At 40.6% G+C, this 25,218-nt stretch overlaps 1 long non-coding RNA gene across 1 annotated transcript in view; it reads right to left on the bottom strand.

Moving 5' to 3' along the window:
* Positions 1 to 11,384: 11,384 nt before the first annotated feature.
* The window catches only part of LOC146406306 (uncharacterized), a 419,026-nt gene continuing 405,192 nt past the window's right edge, over positions 11,385 to 25,218 (bottom strand). The window contains exon 4 of the long non-coding RNA XR_014809195.1: positions 11,385 to 14,029. This is a non-coding gene — a long non-coding RNA (uncharacterized LOC146406306). The remainder of the gene's footprint in view (positions 14,030 to 25,218) is intronic.

The following is a 25,218-nucleotide window of genomic DNA, read 5'->3' as shown; positions in this document are numbered from 1 at the left end:
AGGGAAGAAGAGAAGGTGAACAGGGGATACCCAGAAACCATCTCAGACAGGTCAATCGGAAGGTGTCCTTTACTTAATCTGAACTTAAAAAAAAAGTTTCTTGCATTGTGTGATCTGGCAAAATGGGGGAAACACAGGTGTGTTAAATTTTCTTCCCATTTGTAAAAGTCTCATGTGGTCTCAGTTGATATTAAAGTTTCGGATTATTTGTTACTTAGGTCAGAATGTAGAGAGGGCTTGAATTAACACATTTCTAAAGGCAAGGTCTAGTGGCATAACACAGACAAAAGCCCAAATGCAGGAGGGTGGAGGAGAGAAGGGACTGGATCTGGCTCACAAAGTGAGTATCCTGCAGAAGCCAGTTCATCCTCAGAAACCATTATTTCCTATTCTGATCTTTTCTTTACACGATGGTCAAATTTACAGAATACACCTTCATGCTTCATTCTGGTTCATGCCAGAGTCAGGAGAGAGGCAACTAGGACATGACATCTCCATGCATCTTGAACCTTAGAATTTGTATCTACCATTTACACAAGAGAATTCTCATCCATTTTCTCCTCAAATATTGCATTCTGCCATTTACTCAGTCTCTTCTTCTAGAACTCATCATAAATGTATGCTTCCTCCAAGTCTTATAGTTCCTCTATCATATTTTTTATTTATCTCTCTGTGATTATATTCCAGAAAATGGTCCCTGCTTTATCTTCAGTTCATTAACTCTCTCTTTAGCAGTATCTAATCTGATGTTTGAGTCATTTGGTTTATAATTTCAATGATTAAAATATTTATTGCTAGAACTTTCATTTGACTCTTTATCAGCATTTCCTATTTACCTCACATAAGGAGGAGTGGGGGCCGGTACAGGCTTTTTTTTTTTTTTTTCTTCTTCTTATTTTTTAATCTTCAATTATTTAATTATTTTATACTCTCTCTAAAATTTTTGTTACCTGATGTTCTTTGGGTTCTAGTTCCACTGTTTCTTCAGCCTTTTGACTTACCCTTATATAGAATTATTTATTTTTATAGTTTCAAATTGTGAGCTATTCTTCAGCAGGGATTTATCTGTGGCTTGGTTAAATGGTGTGTCTTTCCAGAGAGGTTTTGAATTTTCTTCTGCTTGATGCCTCAGAAGTATTACCAGTCTGTGTCTATATTTTATGTTAATTCCTAAGTTTACATCAAACTTTAAGGTTGCTAAATTCAACACTCTCCTTTTCAATTCCCTTTGTGTTTCAGCAGCTAGGGATTCCCCTCCACTCCCTTCTCTCCCTTCCTTCCTCTCTCCCTTCAACTATCTTTTTCCTTCCTCCCTCCCTCCCTTCCTTCCTCCTTCCTTCCTTTATAGAGGGAGGTTTTGCAGATAATATACTCTTCTCTTTTTTTTGAAGCAAATGTCTTATATGTGTACCCAGTAATATTTTATGTAGGTATTTCTTCATCTCCCTGGTTAAAACCAAATAAAAAAACATACTTTCGGTCCTTCTCCAACTGATCTCCTACTCCTCATACAATCCCTATGTCCCAGCCATCCTTTTCTCTGGATTTTTCCCTGAATATGCCCCATGCTACCCTGCTTCAGAGGCTTTATTCATGCTGCTCCCCCTGTTCATCTGGTGTCACCTGCTTATTCTCACTGGCTACAATTATACGCTCCCTCAAAGTCCATTTCAAAAATGTCTCCTTTTTCATGAAGCTGACACTGACTTGAAGTAGGTGTAAATCCTCCCTCCTCTGACCTCTTCCAGTACTTCTCAACTTTACTGTAGCACTTAAAGTAGCTTATTTATGTATTTGTGCTCCAACTAATTTTTAAAATTGCTTGATAGCAGGTACTAGAGTATTATACTTCTATGTTCCCTATAGTACCCTGAGTACTGTTTGATGTTAGGTGTTCAAAGAAAATGTTTTCTTTTTTATTGAATCTATCTGGGTAAAAAGGGATAATATAGCAAAGATTTGGATGTTCTTTTGAAGTACCTCTTTTATCTAGTAGCTGTGTTTGAAATCCCCCCATGCTACAACGAGAGATAAAGTTTAAAACTGAAAACATTCCTGGAAGGGGGATATCCATTAATTTAAATAAACCAAAACGTAAAAAAGGGTGATTTTCCTTTGAGAAGATGGAAGCAGGATGGAATTGATGTATTCCCTCTTCCTTTTTGATGCAATTTGATGTGGAGCAGTTCGTGTTGAGTGGAAGAAGCATCTTCAGTAGTAAAAGAGGGCATAAAAAAGAAAGCTGAGCTTCCACAAGACACACTTTTCTGCATCCCCAGTTCTGCCATGGACTGACCTTGAGTGGGATCTCTGAGGACATGACCTCTGCCCCTGGATGATGACATCTCCGTACATTTTCCATGGGGGTCTGGCAGAGAAATTTTTTACTTTTTATTTGTTACACTTCTTTTAATTCCACATTCTAAGGCTAAAATTCTACCATCACTGGTAATGGACAGGTATGGATTCTTTTGGACTTATTTCTACACATATGACAGCCTAATTTTACTTCAACAAAACCAGGATTATGTTATATGCACTGGTATACAATGTTCTTTTGCTTTTAATGAACAAGAGAACATGGATATCATTCCCTATCAGTACACATGAATGTAACTATTTAAATACAATTCATTGTAAGGTGATATGTAATTTATTTTAACAATCGGAACTTCATTCTATCAACAGTATTTCAAGCTCTATGATCTTGAGCTTGAAAGTTAATGGTCTGTTTTTTCTGATCAAGGGTTTTTCTCAAGAATAAAGGGGAGGAGTTCCTGTCGTGGTGCAGTGGTTAACGAATCCGACTAGGAACCATGAGGTTGCAGGTTCAATCCCTGGCCTTGTTCAGTGGGTTAAGGATCCGGCGTTGCCGTGAGCTGTGGTGTAGGTTGCAGACACGGCTTGGATCCCACATTGCTGTGGCTCTGGCATAGGCCGGTGACTATAGCTCCAATTCGACCCCTAGCCTGGGAACCTCCATATGCTGCGGGAAGTGGCCCTAGAAAAGGCAAACACACACACACACACACACACACACACACACACACAAAGGAATAAAGGGGAAAGAACCCCCCCCACACACACACACACATGCTATTTTCCCTTGGAATTACATGGACGATGAGGAGATACCTTGGGGAGGAAAATCCACTCTCAGGATTTTCTAGATGCACTTTCTGCCTTTGGGGGTATCTCTCTAGGTGGTTTCTGTGAGCACACACTTTATTGTGAAAGAAAACTGCAAAAAACCCTGATCACTACTACCTTATAGAAGTCAGCCAACAGAGGAGTTCCCATCGTGGCGCAGTGGTTAACGAATCCGACTAGGAACCATGAGGTTGCGGGTTCAGTCCCTGCCCTTGCTCAGTGGGTTAACGATCCGGTGTTGCCGTGAGCTGTGGTGTAGGTTGCAGACGTGGCTCGGATCCCGCGTTGCTGTGGCTTTGGCGTAAGCCAATGGCTACAGCTCTGATTCGACCCCTAGCCTGGGAACCTCCATATGCCGCGGGAGCGGCCCAAAGAAATAGCAAAAAGACCAAAAAAAAAAAAAAAAATTAGAAGTCAGCCAACAGAGATACAGTATGGCATAGTGATTTGAAATTACACCACGTGGGCTTAAATCCAGCTTGACCATCTACCAGTTGTGTAACATAGGAAAAAAATGACTCAGCCTTCTGTGCCTCAGTTTTCTCATCTTTACAATGGGGATGACAGTAGGACCTATTTTACAAAACTGTTACAAAGACTGGATGATTCAAAACCTGTAAAGTATTTGGAAGGTCCTGGTACATCACATGTGCTTAATTAAATGTTAGTTAAACCTGGACATGTGCTCATAGCATAGAGTGAAGAGGAAGTTGAGCTCACTGCTGAGCGTAGTGAGTTAGGCAGCGGCTAAGAATTCTAGGGGTGAAATGGGGTGCGGGGAGGGCTTCCTGGCCCATGCAAGTCCTCTGAGAGTTTTTGTCCTCCCGGAGTTGTAGCCCCATCTCAGGTCTCCCTTCCTGGGAACTTTCCCTACTCTCTCTAGTACGAAACCATGCTGCAACAGTGTAGAGTACGCATGTGTGGCCTCTACTGTTATTTGAGGCCGGACAATTTTTTGTTGTGGGGGCTGTCTTGTAGGATGTTTAGCAGCAACCCTGGCCTCTACCCACTAGATGCCAGTAGCACACCCTTGGCTGAAACAACCAGAACTGTCTCCAGAAATTGCCAAATGTCCCCTGGGAGGCAATATTGCCCCTGATTGAGAATCACTGATGTGACCTCACACTGGATGTGGAGATGGAATTTTTGAGCTGTTTCTTTCTATCAATCAGTCTTACTAGACTGTAAGAATCTACAGGCGGGGACCACTGTTGTATCCCACCAACCCATCAGCACCACACTGGATACTAAGACTTCACTTAAACACTTACTGCCTAACTCAAAACAGGCCATCAAGCTAGTTGGTTAACATTTTAATTTCTGATCTGTGCTGAGACTGAATTAAATAGAGCTAACATCCAGACTAATTATTTCTGCTAACTCTTGAAATGTCAATGACTTCAAAACACCCTTCTCATATAATACGTAACCCAACTCAAGCTGGGGTTTTTTGTTTTTTCTCCAATCACAATTCTGTACATACTTCCCACAGTTGCTGAGATGTAGAAAGTTTGATCTTAATTGGTTCCTCTTCATTTTCTTCTTTACAACGAGCTGGAAATATCTCAGAGGCACTGAGGACGTCTTTCTCAAGATCCCTTTGTCACGGGTGTCACGACGTCTGAATTTTAAATCACTAGCGATGTTCAGCCAAAGAGGAGGCATGAGAGCTTTTGCTCTGTGCCTCACACACGGCCTGGCAGGCAGGAATGCTCCAGGAAACTGTTTGTTCCCTTGAGAGGCTTGTTATCCTGACATTTATCATATTCTGATAAATACGAACTCCACACTTCTAGTTTTACTATTTCATATTTGATACTTCTTTTTGTCTTGCAAATGGAAGCACACATGTGAATGTCAACATCAACAAGTACCTGTGGGAGTAAATATGTCTTGCTATGTTCATCCCTTGTCGAAAACAACGGCAGCTTATTGTACCAAAGGTGTCAAACCGGGATTGAGAGACACATCTGTTGAGACTTTCTACTGGGATCATACAGTACCTCATACTACAGATGAGGAAGTTTAAAGGAATATATGTGCAGGGTCCAAGATACAGAGACATGTGATGGGGAGAGACCAGAGGTACCTTTTCCATCATGGACTCGCTGTGGGATTGGGTGTGGTCCTTTGCTTTCAGAATTAGGAGATGAGCTTTTCAGTCACAGTGAAGGGGTGGTTCCAAGGATAGGCTCACCTGAGCACAGCTCCTGAGGCTACATTTAATCAGAAGGCCAATAACTGGGGAGTTCCTGCTGTGGCTCAGCAGAAACCAATATCCATGAGGATGTGAGTTTGATCCCTGGCCTTGCACAGTGGGTTAAGGATCCAGCATTACCATGAGCTGTGGGGTAGATTGCAGATGCGGCTTGGATCTAGCATTGTTATGGCTGTGTTGTAGGCCAGCAGCTGCAGCTCTGATTTGACCCCTATCTTGGGAACTTCCATATGCTACCCTAAAAAGCAAAAAAAAAAAAAAAAAAAAAAAAAGCCAATAATTGGTTGACCTCAAGCTGTAAAGGGATACTCATGTTAGCTGGCTGCATCTTATCCCCCTGTAGGCACTGCCATGACAGGCCAAATAGTCAACAGAGAGAAGCTTAATGGGCTTGAAGTCAGTACAAAGGGATGTAACTCAATGGTTTAAAGATAGGTTGCTCAAGCCAAGCTACTCAAGACATCCATTCTCTTCAGAGGGACACACATGCCACCATAGCAACAAAGTTGAGTTTTGCTTACCTAAGGGGACAGGTGAAGGAAGGGATGGATTGGGGATTTGGGATTGGCATATGCCCACTCTGGTATGTGCAATGACTGGCCAATATGGACCTGTTTTACAGCTCAGGGAACTCTACCCAATAGTCTATGATGGTCTTTATGAGAAAAGCATCTGAAAAAGAATGGATGCGTGTATATGTGTAGCTGAAGCTCTATGTTGTACCTCAGAAATTATCACAACATTGTAAATCAACTATACTTCAATACAACTTTTTCTTTCTTTTTTTTTTTTTTTTTTTGAGTAGAGTTTTGTCCAGAAGATCCTCCTTTCTGGTTTGAGTACCCATAGGCACTGGCAACATTTGACTCAAGGACAACCAAACCCCTTTCAAATGACTCATTTTTTTTTAAAGTTAAGTTATCCTTTATATTGTTTATTATTTTTTGGCATCCCTTCCGGAAAATAGAGACAATGTGGGGGAGCTGTGAAACAAAGGAGACTCGAGTCTTAACCAAGTCCATGCTGAGAAGTAAAAAAAGGATTTTTAGGGAGTTCCCATTGTGGCTCAGTGGAAACGAGCCTGACTAGTATCCATGAGGATGTGGGTTGGATCCCCGGCCTCGCACAGTGGGTTAAGGATCCGGCGTTGCCACGAGGTGTGGTAAAGGTTGCAGACGAGGCTTGGATCTAGTATTGCCGTGACTGTGGCATAGGCTGGCAGCTGCAGGTCCAATTCTACCCCTAGCCTTGGAACTTCCATATGCTGCTCATGTGGTCCTAAAAATCAAAAAAGAAAAAAAAGAAAGAAAAAAGAAAAGGATTTTTAAAAAAGCATATTCATGCAGAGCCAGAGAGAACAAGTTCAGAAGTCTTCTATTTTTTAAAAATGAGCTTGAATACTTTTGCTTTGATTCTTCATATGTAGATTATAGTTGAACTGCATAGGACAATCTTATTTTCTTCTTTTAAATCCTTATTTGAGGATGAAGGTGTTAAGGGACAACATTTTTTACTCCAATGGACATGAATAAATGTTTGAGGTGACTCGGAGTTTATAAAGTGCCTGTCCCCAAGGGAGGCAGCAATGCAGAGTTGGGAAGATCATGGACTTCAAATTGGACTGCCTGGTTATGAATCCTGGCTCTCTCTCTTCCTCATTTGGGTAAACCACCCTTTTGTGTCTCTATTTCTTCTCTAAAGTGGGACTAACAAGTAAGGATCAAATGAGTTAATACAAGTAAAGAGCCTAGATCTGTGCCTGGCATAGAGTAAGGCTCTCAAAATGTTAGCCATTATATATTTTTTTAAGTTTTATTGAAGTATCGTTAATTTACAAGGCTGTGATGATTTCTGCTGTACAACAAAGTGACCCAGTTATACATATACACATATCCATTCTCTTGAATTCTTTTCCCACATAGATTATCACAGTAGCCAGTAATTTTTAATCTGCTTAACTAAAATATTTGAGTTTTTCTTTTTAGGGCTGCACCCATGGCATATGGAAGTTCCCAGGCTCAGGGTCGAATCAGAGCTGCAGCTGCCAGCCTACACCACAGCCACTACAACACAGAATCCAAGCTGCATCTGTGACCCACACCACAGCTCATGGCAACACCAGATCCTTAACCCACTGAGTGAGGCCAGGGATCGAACCCACATCCTCATGGATACTAGTCAGTTTCATAACCCGCTGAGCCACAACAGGAACTCCTGTTTTTTGTTTGTTTGTTTTGTTTTTATTTTGTTTTTTTGTTTTTTTTTAATCAATACAGAAATGCCATCAGTAAAGTTAGTTATAAATGTTTTATGTACAAGCCCATATTTCCTACCTCTCCAACGTGGAGGAAGGTATATAAAATTATATGTTCTCAGAGTCCTGGAAGACCCACCATTGGCACCCTCTTCAACTCTTTAGTGCTGGCAGGCGTATGGTTCAGAGAAGAGAGAGCTGTGGTTGAGGTCATGGAACTGGAAGCCAATGTGGGTGGGAGAGAAGGAATAAAAGTCCTGTCTCCTGGTTTCTGACCTCCCACCAAACAACTCCTACTCCACTGATGAAATGACTACACCTGCTAGAGTTCACAGAAGAGTCTGCGAAAAAAAGGTCAAGATTTCAACAATTTTTTTCCCTCTCTTCTTTATCTGACTTCAGGCAAAATGGACAGATACCTAGATAGCTGGGCAGAGAGACAGACAGGTAGATAAGACTAGCTTAACATTTTCTCATTACAACTGTGCCACAAAATGTGTGATTGTCCATGAAATTCATCAATAAGGAAGAGCCACAGGAGAGTTTGTAAGGAAGGGGAAGAGACAGGAAAGCTAAGGGCTGTGATGCTGCCTGTCTATAAGTAGGACATTATCACTTTGGGGTTAAGCATGTCTGCTCATGTCAATGCTTGGTGAGAGAAAATAACAATATAAATAGCTCATTACCTGCCGACACTGCCTTGAAAATTTATTCAGTACCAGGATCTTAGGATCATTTAGAAGATGTCTTTTACTTAAAGTCTCAAAAAGTTTCTATACCAAAAAAAAAAAAAAAAAAAACCAAATCTGAAAAGCCTCTCTTACCAGGAAGAACAGCAGCATCTGCTTAAGAACACATAGCAACCCTACATTCAGATTAGGACAGGAAGTTAAAAAAAATAATAATAACACATCCAATTGAAACTGCGGGAGGACACAGTAGACAGAATGTAATTAGTTGGGTTGACTGTCAGCCAAAACCTCAGGCAACCACCCCCTTGCTCTTATGAAAACTGCCTGGAGATTTTTAATGATGATGAGCAGTTAGGATCTCGGTTTTAAATCTTCTCAGAAATGCAGGGCGCCATCATCCCCTCCAGCAACGCTGGGATATTGGTTCTGGGTTGGCACCAAAGAGCTCTCAGAAAGGTGAACCCTAGCTCCTGAAGCAACTATGACTTCTGTTGCGGAGTGGCTGGTTTTGTCAGTGCTTTAACCCCCACTAGTCTAGCTGAATTTGTGACAAGCTGGGTGATTTCAAAATGAAGGCCCTACTGTGGGGAATTTGAACTTGGGATTTGGGAAGGGGTGTCTCCATTCTAGTGTCTTCCTCAGCAGGGTGTAATGAGAGGCGTGCTGGGTTGGGAGTCTTGGGGGTTATAGTTCCATGTCTAATTTGAGGAAGCTCAGTGGTACCAAATGTGTGGGTAGATGCCACCAAATTCTGCTGTGTCCCTCTCCCAGGGTCTCTGAAAGAGCCACTGGAGGGGAATAGAAAGAACACAGGCACAGAAGCCAGAACTGGTTCTGAATCCTCCTAGCTGTGTCTCCTACCTACTAGACATGGGATCATGGGCAACCCCCTTAATCCATCCAAACGTTGCACCACAGAAGGCAGAAGGAGGGTTTGGACTCTGATTTCTCAAACCCCTTTAAGTTATAAAATATGTTACCCTCTGTTTGATTTTAAATACATGTACAAAATGGACTGTTGATGGTGCTCTTCCCTGTGCCTAAAATTGGGGGTCCAAAAGACCAAGCGGATTCAGGCCTCCTTCCACACAGATTGTGTGTTTAGTCTGTCCTATGGCTAATGACTGCAGCTGCTTCCTGCAGAGCCTGTTATAAGATCTATAAAAGGCCGAGATATTATGGTTTCAGAAGCAGGTAATGAGCATACACAGAAACCACATGGTTTTTTTTTCTTTCCATTTAGATTTTCAGTTTGTGGGCTTTCTGCACAGGAGTTTGTGGGTATGATGCCAACTCTTGCAGACAACAAGGATTTATTGTATTAATAATCTGCAAATTATGGATTGCAAAAACAAAGACATTTGGGGATTTCATTGAACTTCTACCAAAAAAGATGCCTCCACGCTGAGGTTTTCAAGTTTTTCACTGTGCCCAGTAGAAATTAATTACAAACTATACATCTATTTGCATATTAATTATGAAAACATACTATGGAATATATTTAGGATAAAGTAAAACAGAAAAAGATGGCAATTTGTGAATATTGGATAGCGAACCAAATGGAATACCCACCAAAGACTATCTCCCAGAAATAGGTTTAAAAAGATACATTTGCAATGCTATAAAAATGTGATCCATTCAGAGCCACCAAAAACAAGCCCATTTATAGACATTCTTGATTCTGGATTGTTTGAGATGGTATGTACCAAACTAGGTTGGAATATCAACTCTAAAATTAATTTTAAAGAATTTTTTGAATGACTACCATTAACATGATCAAATCTTTTTCTATAGCTGTTCTATCCAATGTGGCTCTAAAAATCTGGCTTTAAAACTGTGGCTTTAAAAACAGAGTCCATGATCAAATAACTTGTCAAAATGCATGGCTTTTACAAATTACTTTCTTTATTGCCCAAATGTGTTGTTAGTATTATACATAGTGTTTCCTAAATTTATTGGACTGAGGGATCCTCTTTTCACAGGGTATCTCACTGGACCAGTATTCCTTGGGAAACTGTGGTTTTGATGACTTATGTTACTTCTACACATCTTTGTTTTCTGGTTTCTTATTAGCGTCCTATATTCTGCCACTGTGACCATCACTTGGGATTGGAGCAAGGCAAATGCAACAGACACAATCAGAATTATGTTCCTTGTTTATTTCATTAGAGGCTGACCTGCTACTCACATTAGCATTTTCTGTCTGGGACTATATGACCTACCCAAACTCTGTTCACTTCTGACCCGAAAAAGTAGGAGGGTGGAAGAAAGAATCTGAATATCCTCACAGGCCAACTCTGTGAAGTCTAGGGAGAGGATGTTTCCGATAGGAAGTCCATTGTCATTAAAATGGAATTTAGGAGCTTAAGTCAACTATTTCTTACAGCCTTCCTACAATGAATGTGCCACAGCTACTTGAGCTGTCAATCTTGGCACTTTGGTCCTGGGGCATTTCATCTCCTTCACAAGCAAAGGGAAAATAGGAAGGAAGAGTGGTCCAGTCCCAAGAGGCATGAGGAGAGAGGGACAGTAGGTTATCTGAGCTTCTGTTATGTAACCAGCACAGGGCCAGGTGCTTTGTGTGCATATTAGTAATGATCCCCATAATAGGACTGAATTTGAAAAGGTCAGAGAAGTTAAGGAGACGAGGGAAGAAAAAGAGCCTTAAGAGAATTAGAGTATCTCTGTCTCTGGGAAAGAGCTGTGCCACCTCTTCTGGACCACAAGTTCCAACTGGGATGCCAATTCCCCTTTTTCAACCTCATTCCAACCCCTCATCCCCATTTCTTTCTTTGTCCCTAGAAACACAATTCCTAACCTTCAATCCACCACTACTTATCTCTCTCCTTCATTCTCAACAATATTCTCCCATTGCCTCTAATTCTTCAACTGCCCTTTACACTCAACTACTGGACTTTGACTCTACCATGCAACACCAACTAAACCAGTAGGATCACCAGTAACTTCCTAACAGCCAGATCCTATGGAAAAGATTCAGTTCTCCTCTGGGTTGAAGGGTATGCAGCAACTTGTGTTCTTAACACTTCCTACTTTTCTTGATTTATCACAATTTTTTTTTTAACATTTGTCTTAACCCTTTAGTTCCTTCTGAGTTGTCTTGCCCAGCTTATCTTCCTCTTCCTATCTTTCAGTCTTGGTGCCTCCTCCTGAGTTTATGGTTTTTCTCTCTTCTCACTTTGCATATTTGCTTTGTGTAGTCTCGTCCACTATTCCATCTCCAACCTTCTCCATCATTGTGTGTTCTTGCTCCCCATATACTGATGCCTCCTGAGCTCTGCCCTACCTTTTCAAGTTTTTGTTGGATGTTGACATGAAGAGGTCCTCAAACCCAACTCATTTCATTTCCTTTCAAACCCATTCTTCCTCCTAAAATACAATCCTGGGGTAAATGGTACCACATCTGCCCCGCTACCTAAATCAGAAAGATGGAGGTCACCTCAACTCTAGTCCAGTATTCAGAGTGTCCTCTGATCTTGTCATTAACACACAGGCTTTAAACATATTCAGAATCTCTCCATTGCTTCTAGTTTAAGAAACAGATGTCCTGGTATGGCATTCAAAACCTTTAAAGACTGACTTTGACAGGTTTTCAGTCTAATCTGTCATTCTCATTCTAATTCCCTCCATGACTCATATGCTTCCATCATACCTCATTATACTAGATACACTAGACTCCCTCTCAGCTACATGCATTTCTTGACTATGACCATGTCTTCTTCAAGACTCACCTCCTCTTGGAAAAAGTCCCTTAATCTCCCTTTTTCTCTCATTCCTTAGGTCACGGGTCTCTCTGAGTTCTTTCTACATAATACAGGGAGCTCTAGCGTAGGGCTTCTCACATTGCACTGCAATCATTTCCTCAAGTATCAGTCTATACCCACTAGACATTTGGTGCTCTTCCCTCTGTTCCCTATTGGCCTCCAGCACAGTGCATAGTTAAATGAATAACCACTTAAAGTTGTCTTCCTTAAACCTGGTTTTCTCAAATGTCACTGATGTTCAAATGACATAGGTGTACCTCTCCCCTTGCATCTCTTCTGCCTCACCCCATTACTGCTCTTCCTTTACAGTTAACATATACAAGACATGGAGTGCTTGCATAACTTCTCTGTGCCTCACTTCCTTCATCATCAAAAGAAAACAATAACTGTACTCAACTCCAGGAGTTGTCATAAAGATTCAATGAGAAAATGCATGTACATTTAGGTACAGTACCTGGTTTATAACATACGCTCAATAAATAGTAGCTGTTGATGTTACTTCTATAAAAAGATTTACTTTTTTACAATATTAAGGGTAGTTAGTTGCTTACTTAGAGAATAGAGGTGAAGTTTTTAATACAGACTATAACCCATTAAAAGTCACTGATACTTGTGTTTTATTGCATACATTTTATATTGTTTCTACTTGTTTTTATTGACAATGCCAGCTAATAACAAAGTTTCGTGTGCCTTGGTCACTTTGCCCAGACAGTATCTCTTTGGTATGAGCATCCTGTCTTTTGAGAAACTGCTCTCCCCACATTTTATGTGGTCCTGGGGGCTACCAATCAAAGTATCTTTGTTAGCTCCATTTCCCATTCACAAAGTAAAGACATGGCCTAAGCCAGGATAATACTTCTCCTGGGATTTTGTCACCAAACCAAACTTCCAGGCACTGACTTATAGCCAATACTGCAGGCATTTCTAAAGTCATTTTCACTCTCTACTTCCCGATGCTTGTCTGCTTTTTACATTGTGTGATTTTTGAATTCACTATCTTTCTAATAAATTAATGTTTTTCCTTAAACTGGCCAGATTGTAATTCTGTTGCTTGCAATGAAATAACCAACCATATCAGGTATAGCACTGCCCAGTTACATGAACACTGAATGACCCACTATCTTTTGAGCAAGTGAAAACTGAGAGGGAATTATTCCAAAGAAGTATGAGACATAGTTCTAATTTCAAAGAGATTATAGTTCAAATGTGAAGAGAAAACAAATATAAATAAAATAATGCAGGAACAATTAAATGACAAATTGTGAGTGAGTATTAAGACAAATGGTATACAATTTCTCTTTTTGTACATAAGAAAACCATTGACAATTCTGTATATGTCCACATAATCAAATTCTAATGGCAGATCAGAAAAGAGGGGATAAAATAAATACAAGATGAGTCTGAAATGGGAAAAGTGCTGTGTGGGGGGCAAAACTTAAGCTGGAGCTGCAAAGATAGGCCGAATTTAAGAGAAAAGGAAAGGGTGGAGCTAGAAGGAAGAAGCAGTTAGGGAAAGGCATGGAGATGGCAGAATGCATTGACCTTGTGAATCAATGGGGAGCTTAGCTTGATTTCAGCAAAGGGCATGTTTGGATGAGCAGTAGAGAATATGCAGGGATAACTGCATGAACAGTTGTGGCAGGCAGAATAATGGTCCCTAATGATGTCTGTATCCCAATCTTTCCTATCTGTGAATGTGTTAGGATATATGGCAAAAGGGAAGTAAGATCGTAGATGGAATTAATGTTGCTAGCCCTTAAAATAGGGGAGGTATTCCTGGATTATCTGGGTGGACCCATTGTATTCACAAAGGTACTTACAAGTAGAAGAGGGAGGCATAATCGGAATTGTAAAGTGATATAAGGACTCAATCCATTATTGTTGGCTTTGAAGAGGAAGGAATGATGTCACAAGCCAAGGATTGTGGGCACTTCTAGAAAAGGAAAAAGGCAAAGAAATAGATTACTCCTGATTACTGATTACTCTAATCCTACTCCTGATTACGCTAAAACATAGTATACCTCTGTCAAAACCTTGATTTTAGTCCAAGGAGACCTGTGTTGGATTTCTAACCTATGGAACTGTAAGATCATAAATTACGTTGTGTCAAATCACTCAACCTGTGGCAACTTTTAGCCACAGCAATAGAAAACTAATGCAATGGCATTTTAAATAACTAATAAAAAAGGTACAGACACCAACAAGTCAGAATGGTGGATGTCCAACCAGTCAGAAGTCCATTCTGAACACTGGTTCAGGATAGATAGGATATAGCCACTTAGGTGAGAGCCTTGAACTTGATCTTATGGATAAGACATACCACAAGGTCTTGGGTAGGGATGTATCCTGGTGCAGAGAGTAAGATCAGGGCAGGAGTATAATGGATGTTGAATCAAGGATCTTCTGAACACATTTTCTGACCACAGTTGGGATAAAATTTTCATTTAAAAGCTGCCTGGTTTAAACATACCAGCATCTTTAAAACTCGGCGTGATTCACCTGTGGGACCTGCCAGATCATTTTGTTTGACTATTTATGTTTAAATTATTAATGCAGCAGATACTGTTGATGTTTATTGCTCATACTAGGCACAGTTCTTTGGCAGTCACTTTTCTCAGCAAGAGAATCAGCTAAATGAAAAAAAATTAAAAATTTATAACATTCAGAGGTTTCTTTTTTGTATAATAAGTTATAAATTAGGAGGGATGATTTTTTTTTCCTCTTTCCATAGAGTAACATGAGATGAGGTAGAGACTAGAGCATCAACAAGAGACTAGTTCTGAGCCTAGAAGTAAAAAATCATGTGATTCCTTGAGGAAGTTTTGTGGCCCATTTTTAAGGATTATCCTAAAATAAAGGGGATTTGCCCCCCCATTTTCTCTTCCTTTTGCTCCAAATAATCAATAAAACAATTATTTTGTCCCAAACTGATTAACTTAATTTATACTATTTAGCAATTTAAAATACCTTGCAAATTAAAAAAAAAAAAGCCACTATGTGAATGAAAACTCTTATATATGGGAAGTTATTTAATCTGTGGGTTCCATTATGTGGTACACCTACTTCTGTATGTTTGATTATTAAAAGGAAAGCCACAAGGCTTAATAGACAGGACATGAACTTTAGAATCTAATGGATGTGGTTTCAAATCTCAGCTTTTTCATTTACCAGCCATGCTGCTAAAGCATGTCAGTTGATGGCTGTAAGTTTTAACTTCCTACCAACAAAGTCAGGATTAAAAACAATGCTCTCAAAATGCTGTTAATAATAAAACTTACCCCTTTATAGCTTACTATGTGCCAAGTCCTGTCCTTCCTTTATATCCATTAGTTCAATTAATTCTTATCACATCACCCTGTAATAGGTATTATTTTACCAATGAAGAAACCAAGGCCTAGAGAGATTCTTTACATTTTGCCTAAAGTCTCACAGCTAGGAAATGTCAGAGCTGAGATCTGAACCCAGGTGTTCTGGCCCCCAAATCTGTGATCTTAACCATTTAATCTAAGTACTGATTTCCTTTATTACTATTATTTGAAGGATGATCCATGCAAATGCTCCACTGAAAAAAGGGGATCTATTTCAAATTCTCTTGGAAGTTGGATACTTGCTACTTGGAATGCATTTGCCCCTAAAATTCTGCTATAAAATTGTGACTCTGTTCTAGATCATTAAAGAAAAGCAAACAAAAATCAAATCCTTAATGGAAATAAAACATTATAATTTTTAATGGTAAATAGAAGAGAAAAACCACAGAGGACAACAGAAAAAGCAGAGGGAGGATGACTGAACATTTCTAGGCTTTAGCTGACCCATCTGTAAAAGACCTGATACTTAAGACCCTAACTGGGGATGAGAATAAGAAAGTGAATAGACACAATAGCCAGGACATGGAAACAACCCAAATGTCCATCAACAGATGATTGGATTCGGAAGAGGTGGTATATATACACAATGGAATACTACTCAGCCATAAAAAAGAATGACATAATGCCATTTGCAGCAACATGGATGGAACTAGAGAATCTCATCCTGAGTGACATGAGCCAGAAAGACAAAGGCAAATACCATATGATATCACTTATAACTGGAATCTAATATCCAGCACAAATGAACATCTCCTCAGAAAAGAAAATCATGAACTTGGAGAAGAGACTTGTGGCTGCCTGATGGGAGGGGAAGGGAGTGGGAGGGATCCGGAGCTTGGGCTTATCAGACACAACTTAGAATAGATTTACAAGGAGATCCTGCTGAGTAGCATTGAGAACTATGTCTAGATACTTATGTTGCAACAGAACAAAGGGTGGGGAAAAAATGTAATGTATACATGTAAGGATAACTTGATCCCCTTGCTGTACAGTGGGAAAATAAAAATTAAAAAAAAATAGAAAACGCAAAAAAAAGAAAAAAGAAAAAAAGAAAGTGAATAGAAACTGTGGTGAAAAATCTGAAGGGGGTGTTTCAGCTACATGAATACACTTATACACTTGGAACTTGCTGAAACGGACTCTCATTTCTAAATGTCCTTCTAAATATGTGAATTTCCTTTCCCTTGATATAGGCCTATCACTATCATCACTATACTTTCTGTTTCTTTTTATGGCCACACCTACAGCACATGGAAGTTCCCAGGCTAGGGGTTGAATCGGAGCTGAAGCTGAGGCCTACACCACAGCTCAGGGCAACACCGGTGGATACTTAACCCACTAAGCAAGGCCAGGGATAGATCCTGCATCTTCCCGATGTGAGTTCTTAACTATGTCAGGTTGTTAACCCGCTGAGCCACAACAGGAACTCCAGTAACACTATTTTTACCATTTCTTGTCTTGAGAACAGAAGGAGAGGGAAAGGAAAGAGGAAAAGAGAAATGAGAAAAAAAAAAAAAAAGAAATGGTGAAATTCAGGAGGTGAAGCAAGAAGAAGAGGAATTGCTGTTGGTGAGCTGAGGGACAGGACTAGATGGAAGTGGTAGTTGAGGAGGTTGGAGGGTGGATGAGAGCTAAGAAGAAAGTGGGCAATTACGATAAATTCAGAGTCTCTGTTAAGTGCATTCATATCAATAAATTCAGCTCAATCCAATGTCATATTTATCATCTTTGATCTAACACTCTTAGACATCATTCCCACACATATGCTAGCTTTCTGTCATTATAAATGAATAAGAGCGTACTTTTTTTTTTTTTTTTTTTTTTTTTTTTAGTATAAGCCATCTCCTCCCTGATCAGACATTGTATTTGTCCCTGTGGAACTTGCTGAGATATGATCTTAGTTACAGATCTGGGGACAGTGAATGGTAGTTAGGGTAAGTCTTGAGGAGAAAAGACAATCTCTTGCAAGACAGCTGCCTCAAGTAAGATTATTCCAGCGTCTTCAAGCAAAGGGAAGCTGTTTTTCTCAAACCCAGGAGGATGAGCTACTCTCACTGGTAAGGGAGGCTCAGATGATTCAAGATTTAAGATTTTTGGGGGTTCAAGATTCTCACCTTTGATTCAGTTGACTCAGAAGTCACCTGTCAAGTGTTAGGGTCCCCGTTTTCCCCAATCAATGCCCTGACTTTCACATATGATATTTGGTGAGTCTGGGTAATTTTGCAATCATCTCAACTAAATTCTGAGTCTGATTTTCAATGAGGTCAGCCCTATGGTTTTTTTTTTTTGGTGTGGGGGAGCTACCATAGGAAAAGTCCTTGAGCTTTCTCACTATCATTTGAACTGAGAGTTTAAAGGCCTGAACTTGTTATTGTCCTCCTATTACTCCCCCAATTCATTCAATTCATTCACCTCATAGTCCTTAAAACTGTTGTCAGTTGTTATCACTGCCTCTCACTTTGCTACCATGCAGGCCAGGTTCAGCAATCATTGGGTCCCCTAAGACACTGGCTTAATAGGAACTTCATCACAACTAGACACAATCAATTGAGAGGCGGCTGCTTGCCATGAAATAGACACATTTTATTCCTTTTAGTAGATGCCAGCACTGCATTCAAATCCAGGCATAGAACCAGAACAGTCCCCTCCATCCCACAACCCCATCTTGAAGACTCTCCTGGTACAGTACTGTACAGTTGGGGTCCATGAGGAAAACCATGAGGGGGGTGATGGAGCTGGTCCTGAGAGTGCTGAAAGGAACTGGTGTCGGGTGCCATTACTGGGACAAAGCTGTTCAAAGAACATATATCAGAAGTCCCTTCTCCTCTATTCCTCTACTGTCTCTTATTGGCTGAATCTAATTGGAAACAAAGAGAAAAAACACTTTGCAGAGTGTTATCCCAGTATCAGAGGACAGACTATAGAAGCCTGGGTCTGGAGCCAGAGACCAGGACATAATCACCATGCAGCAGGTGAGGAGTGAGAGAGGAGTTGAGAGTTATATGCAAGGGACATGTGTTGGCCAGACCTTTTGCAGGGTGTCTCATCATACACAGCTTTGGCTATGAATTAAGATAATCAACAGGTAGAGATTCTAAGCAAATAAACTTAAACCAATTTGGCAATATTTCCACGGCTAAAAGTCTCAGGTCTGAATGTCTAATCTGGGCTGAAGTGGAACATTCTAGGTACTATGATTATAATAATGACTGCTTTCTTCATTTTAAAGCTGTTCTAGAGACGTTTAGGGGAACAGCAACACTGGGCTTATAGCCACTGGTACCAAACCTTCCACTATAATATGAGATGGAGAAACTATCTGCTGCTATGGTTCACTAGGAACAACTAATATGACACTGTGAGCCACAGGACAAGGACTTCTGGACCTTCACTCTGTGGCAAAGCTATATACATGTCCCCATGTGGGGTGGAACTTTCGTATTCCAATCCACTCCATCAGTATAAACCTGGATCTTAATGCACTGTGAAGTGTACTTCACTGCAGTGAAGACCTAAACTTCATTATTAAATGAGATGTTGGATAAATAAATGCATAGGTAAACGAATGATTTAATGAATGAATATGTGATTAGTTCTTGTGGCAGATTTCAGAGGCATCCAAATTTGGGGCTAAAAGGACCCAGATGGGTTGCCGACACTGATCCTATGGTTTGGCTGCTTATTTTCCTTCATTTCTTGAAGAACCAGATTGTTGCAACTTAAAGATCTGTTGGCATTTTCACCAAAACTTCTCAACCTATTTCTTCTTCATGGGAAGGTTACAGAAAAGTAAACGCTGCAAGTTAACCAGGCCTTTTTAGGTGATGAAATGGGATGGAATGCAAGTCGAAGGTGGTCTTGAAATTGGCCCATGAACTTCAACATTCTAGACAACCAACAAGTGGATGATCTAAGGTTAAAAAAGAGATCAATGATCTCTATAGGGAGAAAGACTAGCAAAGGACTGGGGACAAAAGAAAAGCCACAAGGCCTTTAGCACCCTTTCAGTGAATCATGGGCTTGTATGTTTCACGGGGGGTGGGGGGGGGGGAGAAGGTCCTGGAGCTAAGAGATAGAGCAGGAAAAGAGACAATGCAGTCTTTACCTGCTTTACAATGGACCCAAGACAGAGCCTGCTTACCAGCCCCTTGTGGGGCAGGGGTTTGGCCAGGTGACGGGAACTGGGCAGAAGATGCCACTGCCACCACTGGCATCCTTCAGTGGCTGCTGCTTCCAAACCAGGCGAAGCCCCCAGCACTGACGGACCTAGATTGAGTCCTCAGCCCTCTGTGCAAGCCTGTCACAGCTGCTTCCAGCTGTGGGCCGTGATGTGCCACATACGTCACTAGGGCCAGAATGTGGCCCTCAAGCAATTCTGGTCAAAAGGCCCCGTGCGTGAGTGATGTGGTCTGGGGCCATGTTTCTGCTTTGGTCTCAACCACAGCATCAGAGATAATTTGATGCACTGGGCTTGAACATGTTTTGAGTTACACTGTATTGCATACACATGTAAAACAAATCTGGGAACCCACAAGTGTGTGACCAATTATTTTGCTCCTCTGCAAAGTGTTTATTAAATTTTGAGAAACGAGATGATACAAAGAGGCAAACAACAGAAGCAATCACAAACCCCAAACAGTTTTCAAATCTATAAACAATTTTTGAAAAACATTCAAGTAACTTTCCAACTGTGTTGCCAGTGCAGTGCGGAAAACAGATCTTTCTTAAGATTTGGGAAATTTTCAAGTATGTTCAGAATGACCCGCACACGTCTGTTTGGCTGTTCTGAGTGGCAACGAATCATGGAGAACCTTTGGTCTAGATATTTTAGGACATAAAACAGCAAGGCAAGGGTCTGCAGCCTAGCACCTCTCAGTGACTGTAAGTCTCTTGGGGTTGAGAACTCAGAGCCCGAGTTCAGGGCTCAGTACTGCCTTTGTCATACAACAGCTACTGAACATCAAGCCACAGCAAGCCTTACTTCATTACATGTAAAAAGAAGTGCTGTGTCTATATTAGTGTTTTCAAACCATTACTAATGACCCATTAGTGGGATATTAAAACAATTTACTGGGTCATGACCAACATTTATTTTTTAATTATTTTTATTTTTATTTTTGGCTGTGCCTGTGGGATATAGAAGTTCCTGGGCCAGGGATTGAACACACGTCACAACAGTGACCCAAGCTGCTGCAGTGACAATGCTGGATCCTTAACCCACTGTGCCACAGGAGAACTTCACAACCAACATTTAAAAAATAAAAAAATGGAATCAAACCAAAAGGAAAATATCAGAATGCATGGCAAAGCAGTAAAAGTACATCTTATTTCATGAAATGTCTGTTTCAATATATATGCATATTGAAATTGTTTTGCTCCCCTACAATATACTTATTAAATTTAAAAATGAAACAATATAAAGATGTAAACAATAGAAGCAATCACAAACAAACCCCTGTTTTTAGCAATTTTTGAAAAATGTTCAAATAATTCCATGGCAAGGAATACTTATTTTTGGTCTTGGGTTCTACAGAAAAATGAATTCCTCTTTAGAGATTCTGGTCAAAAGGTTTAAAAACCACTCCTTTAAGTTTCCATTGGCTCTAATATTTTATGATTCTAGAAGATGGAAGGGGCATGCTCACATAGCCCATCATGATAATACAAAATATAGCATTTTTTTTTAACACTTAACTAAGCTTCCAGGCACCATGTTCATTGCTTTCCATGTGTCATTATATTGAACCCTCCCCACAACCCTATGTGTTAGCTAATCATGATGCTGTTTTATAAGGACTAAGGAAATTAAGCAATCCTGGAGAGGTTCAAAACATACGTTGGCAGGAAGGTCGCTGACTTGCAAGCCCTCCCTAATTTTTCTTACAATTTTTTGCCAAACATGTGAGATTCTGAGCCATGAGTTAGCCACTCAACCCATGATACAGATGGGTGGCCCATGATACAGGACTCTGCCTGGATTCCCATGTGAAGGATGAAACCCCCATCTTCTTGACTAGGAAAGGTGCGTTGTGCACTCCCAATACCTCCTTGGCCTTGGAAGATGAGGGAGTCAGTCATTCGCTTTATATTTCATTTTGCTCATCTGGAACCTGAATTCCCCTCACTGTCTCCCATGATATCAGAGAAGCAAAAGCCGTAGATACAATTTCATATGAAATGAAAAAATATGAAGTCACACGTTTTCACAAGCATCCTCACCCTGTCTGGGTCTGGAAAGAGGAGTATAACTATACATACTATAGTGAGAAGAAAACTTTAGCTTATCTGGAGGGTAGAAAGGGATATGTAAGGCTTTAGCAGAAGTACTTATAAATCCCACATGAAGTCTTCCTTCTTTCCTAATTGATATTCCCACAAATCATAGATGCTGGCCTGGCCTTACAAGGATGCAGAATAGGATTTTGTGTGTAGCTCATACTAGGAGAATAACAAATGTTTCCCTCCTAAAGCTATTGAGTTTCCTCAACCTGCATTAAATTTTACCATTAGATAGTCATTCCTTTTGCTTTGAAGCACTGTATCTACAGAAATTCCTGATTAAAAATGAAATATTTCTGTGGCTCACATACAAAGTAATTAATAGCCTAAGTCACAATTGGGTCACCCTATAATCTAACAACATTCCAATGTACACAAACATTAAGTTCCACTGAGGGGGTCAAGGGAAAGCTTGATAGTGTAGGGCATAATCTGGAGAGGTAGGCAGCTTAGGTAGGGATCTAAGTGCAGTGTAAAACTCAAGAGTGCAGAAGGTCACAGAAAAGCACTGAAGACACTCTTACCACTTTTAGCTTTGGGAGAAGTTGCAATACTCCAGGATAACCACAATCTTTTCATTGGGTGCTTAGAATTCTAATTTTCAAGGTGTTTCACCTATATTAGCACATTTAACACTCACAACATCCCTTCAAGGACGGTATTTCCTGAGAAGGAAACTAAGAGTGAGAGAAGGGAAGTGACTTGCCTAAAGTCACCAGGCTGTGAAATGGCAGGTCTCACAGCTCCTGAGCCCTTTGAACTCACCACAACTCTCCCTCCAGGTGCCAGGATTCACTCCCTGTGCCCACATCAATGCTCAGCAATCTCCCTCTGGGTAAAGGTGTCTCACACCTCATTTGATTTGAGTCAGGAAACATGGAGATGGACCAAAGAAAATAGGATTCTGGCTTTGATTCCCTATCAGTGAAATAAAGGACCAGGGATGTATAAGTGTGTGACACAGACACTGACACACACACACAGACATACACTCCCCCATGCACAGGATCACCAAGAAGAATATCTGTTCTAGGCTCATAATTCAACAAAAAGTCATCAGTGATTAAAGCATTTGAGCTTTGCTCCGATCTCTGGTTTCGCCTTGACTTTCAGCTCTCTGCTTCTTTCTCCTTTTCTCCCCGCCCACTTTTTAGTGGCCTTTGTTCTTCATTCCTGAGCCATCTGGTTGCAAAGTATGGTAGGAGCACAGTGCAGCAGGCACATGAAAAAGCAGTACAAAAAAAAATAGTAGGAGTGAAAACAAAAGACATGAAGATCCTGAATTTTTTATTTCTCTTTTCAGATGGAAATATCACGGCTCCCAGTTCAGAGGCAAAATGGGTGAGCAGGCATGGGGTCTTCAGATAGGAGATTGACAGATGTAGAAAGAGGGGAGGACAGAGGCCCTGGGCCACCCTGTGTATTGAGGCTAGGCTGGGGTATGGCCAGGCAAGCCACATGAGTGGTCTCTGGACCTGAGACGCATATCAGAGGAGGTATTAGAGGAACCACATAGCACACCTGCTTCCAATAGCCCCCATGCTGCCATGCTCAGCCTCCTGTACTGTGGAATTTATTTTTTCTGGAAGCCAAGCCTTCGAGTCTCTCCTTCCCTATAGAAAGCTTCTGTGTTTATGTCCATGGTCTCTACTATGAGAATGCATACAGCCACTACCTCAAATACCATAAATCCTCTCTCTCTCCCCCTTTCTGTCTGCCTGTTTATCTACAATCTGTCTATTTAAATTCTTTTTAAACAAGAAGGGAATATCTTTATGCCTGTTTGTAGGAATATTCTACATCCATCTGTTATTTACATCATTCGTTTTCCTGAGGTGTCTCCAACAAATCCTGGCTGGATGCACTGTATGTGTTATTAATAAAACAGCTGTAAAAATATTAACTGTACGGCCTAATTGTCAGCCCTGATTAGGAGCCAAGTTTATCCCCGGACGGATGCGGAGACTCAGAATTTGGGCTTCAATCCAGATCTGACCCTTGCAGCTCACTTTACATTTAATTCTTTGACCATTTAAGCTGCTCTGGCTTCTCCCACCCCCACCCCCCCAGGGATCCGTGCACATCCGGCCACTGGCCTCCTGACTCCTTCAGGTGGCGCTGCTCCAGCTTCCTGAATGCTCATGGCCAAGGCCTCTACCCCACTGGATTCCCCATCCCTTTGGTTAAACTTAGTCATGTGCTACATAATCACCTTTCCGTAAAGTAAAAGATGAGTAGAAATACTGTCAGCATTGTTTCTCTGCGCACACTGATAGGAAATTGCATTTGGAAAGTCTGTATTGGAAAATGTACCTCTAGTTAAAACCACAGGGTTAGGACATCAGAAAGACCCTCTGGATCGGCCAACAAAGTGATATTCCCTTAGTGTCCGGAATTAGATCAATCTTTCAGACAAACCTTCTGGATATGGAAGATAAATGAAGAGGTGATAATACATTTTATTTTTAATAAAGTATTCAAAATGAACCAAATGAGGGCAGAAGTTAGCAAATGAGATACTTCTGTTATTGTTCCCTTCTTAGTATAGTTAGATTAGCCCTGATGGGTTAAACCTAAGTGAGGTGTTTTCTGGGAGGAAAAACTATGTAGAAAAAAACTTGATTCTGTTGTTGTCCAGAAAACCCTGGCAATGTCTGTGTCATCTAGATTTTAGCTGATGGGAAGACAACAGGAAAAGACTCTTAGAAAGACTGGTATGGGAGTTCCTGTTGTGGCTCAGCAGGTTAAGAACCTGACTAGTATCCATAAGGATGCAGGTTCAATCCCTGGCCTCGCTCATTGGGTTAAGGATCTGGCATTGCCACAAGCTGCGTAGATCGCAGATGCGGCTCTGATCTGGCGTGGCTGTGGCTTGGGCTGCAGCTCTGATTCGACCTCTAGCCTGGAAACTTCCATATACCACAGGTGTGGCCTAAAAATAAAATAAAGTAAAATGGAGAATTTTAAAAAAAGATTTAAAAAGAAAGACTGGTATGATGGTTTGCTCCATGACATATGAAATAAATAAATTATCTGCCATCATTTCACAGAGCAAAGACTTAATGACATATTTAGAGCATATAGCCCCAGTGACACCTAACATAGCTGTGATTAATTGTGAAATAGTTGGATAAGATTTGATGCTTCATGTTACCCTTCTATTAGAGATTTTCTCTATGATTTCACAACATTCCACTTTGGAAATTTTATAGCAATGGCCTTTGATTTTGCTTATTTTTCCAGAGAGTTTTCAAGCTGGCTTTCTTGCCATATAAGATTACTTCTTAAATTATCTCTCACCTCACAGGTTCCAGGCCACCCTTACAAATGTTTCCAAAAAGACAGCATGTGCTAGGGTCACCATCCTGCCTCCAATTCTCATGACCATTAGTATCGACAATCTGGTAGAAAGCTCATGGTTTGCTTGACTTTTACATTTTTAAATAATCATTTGAAAGGGGAAACCATATTTTCG

Source organism: Sus scrofa, chromosome 1 (genome assembly GCF_054392235.1).
Source record: "Sus scrofa isolate SSC_HxYL_T2T_F1_AM1 chromosome 1, Sscrofa_HxYL_maternal_Yorkshire_Landrace_v2.0, whole genome shotgun sequence".
Lineage (NCBI taxonomy): Eukaryota > Metazoa > Chordata > Mammalia > Artiodactyla > Suidae > Sus > Sus scrofa.
Note: the sequence above shows the minus strand (reverse complement) of the source record. Positions and strands in the feature narration are given on the sequence as shown.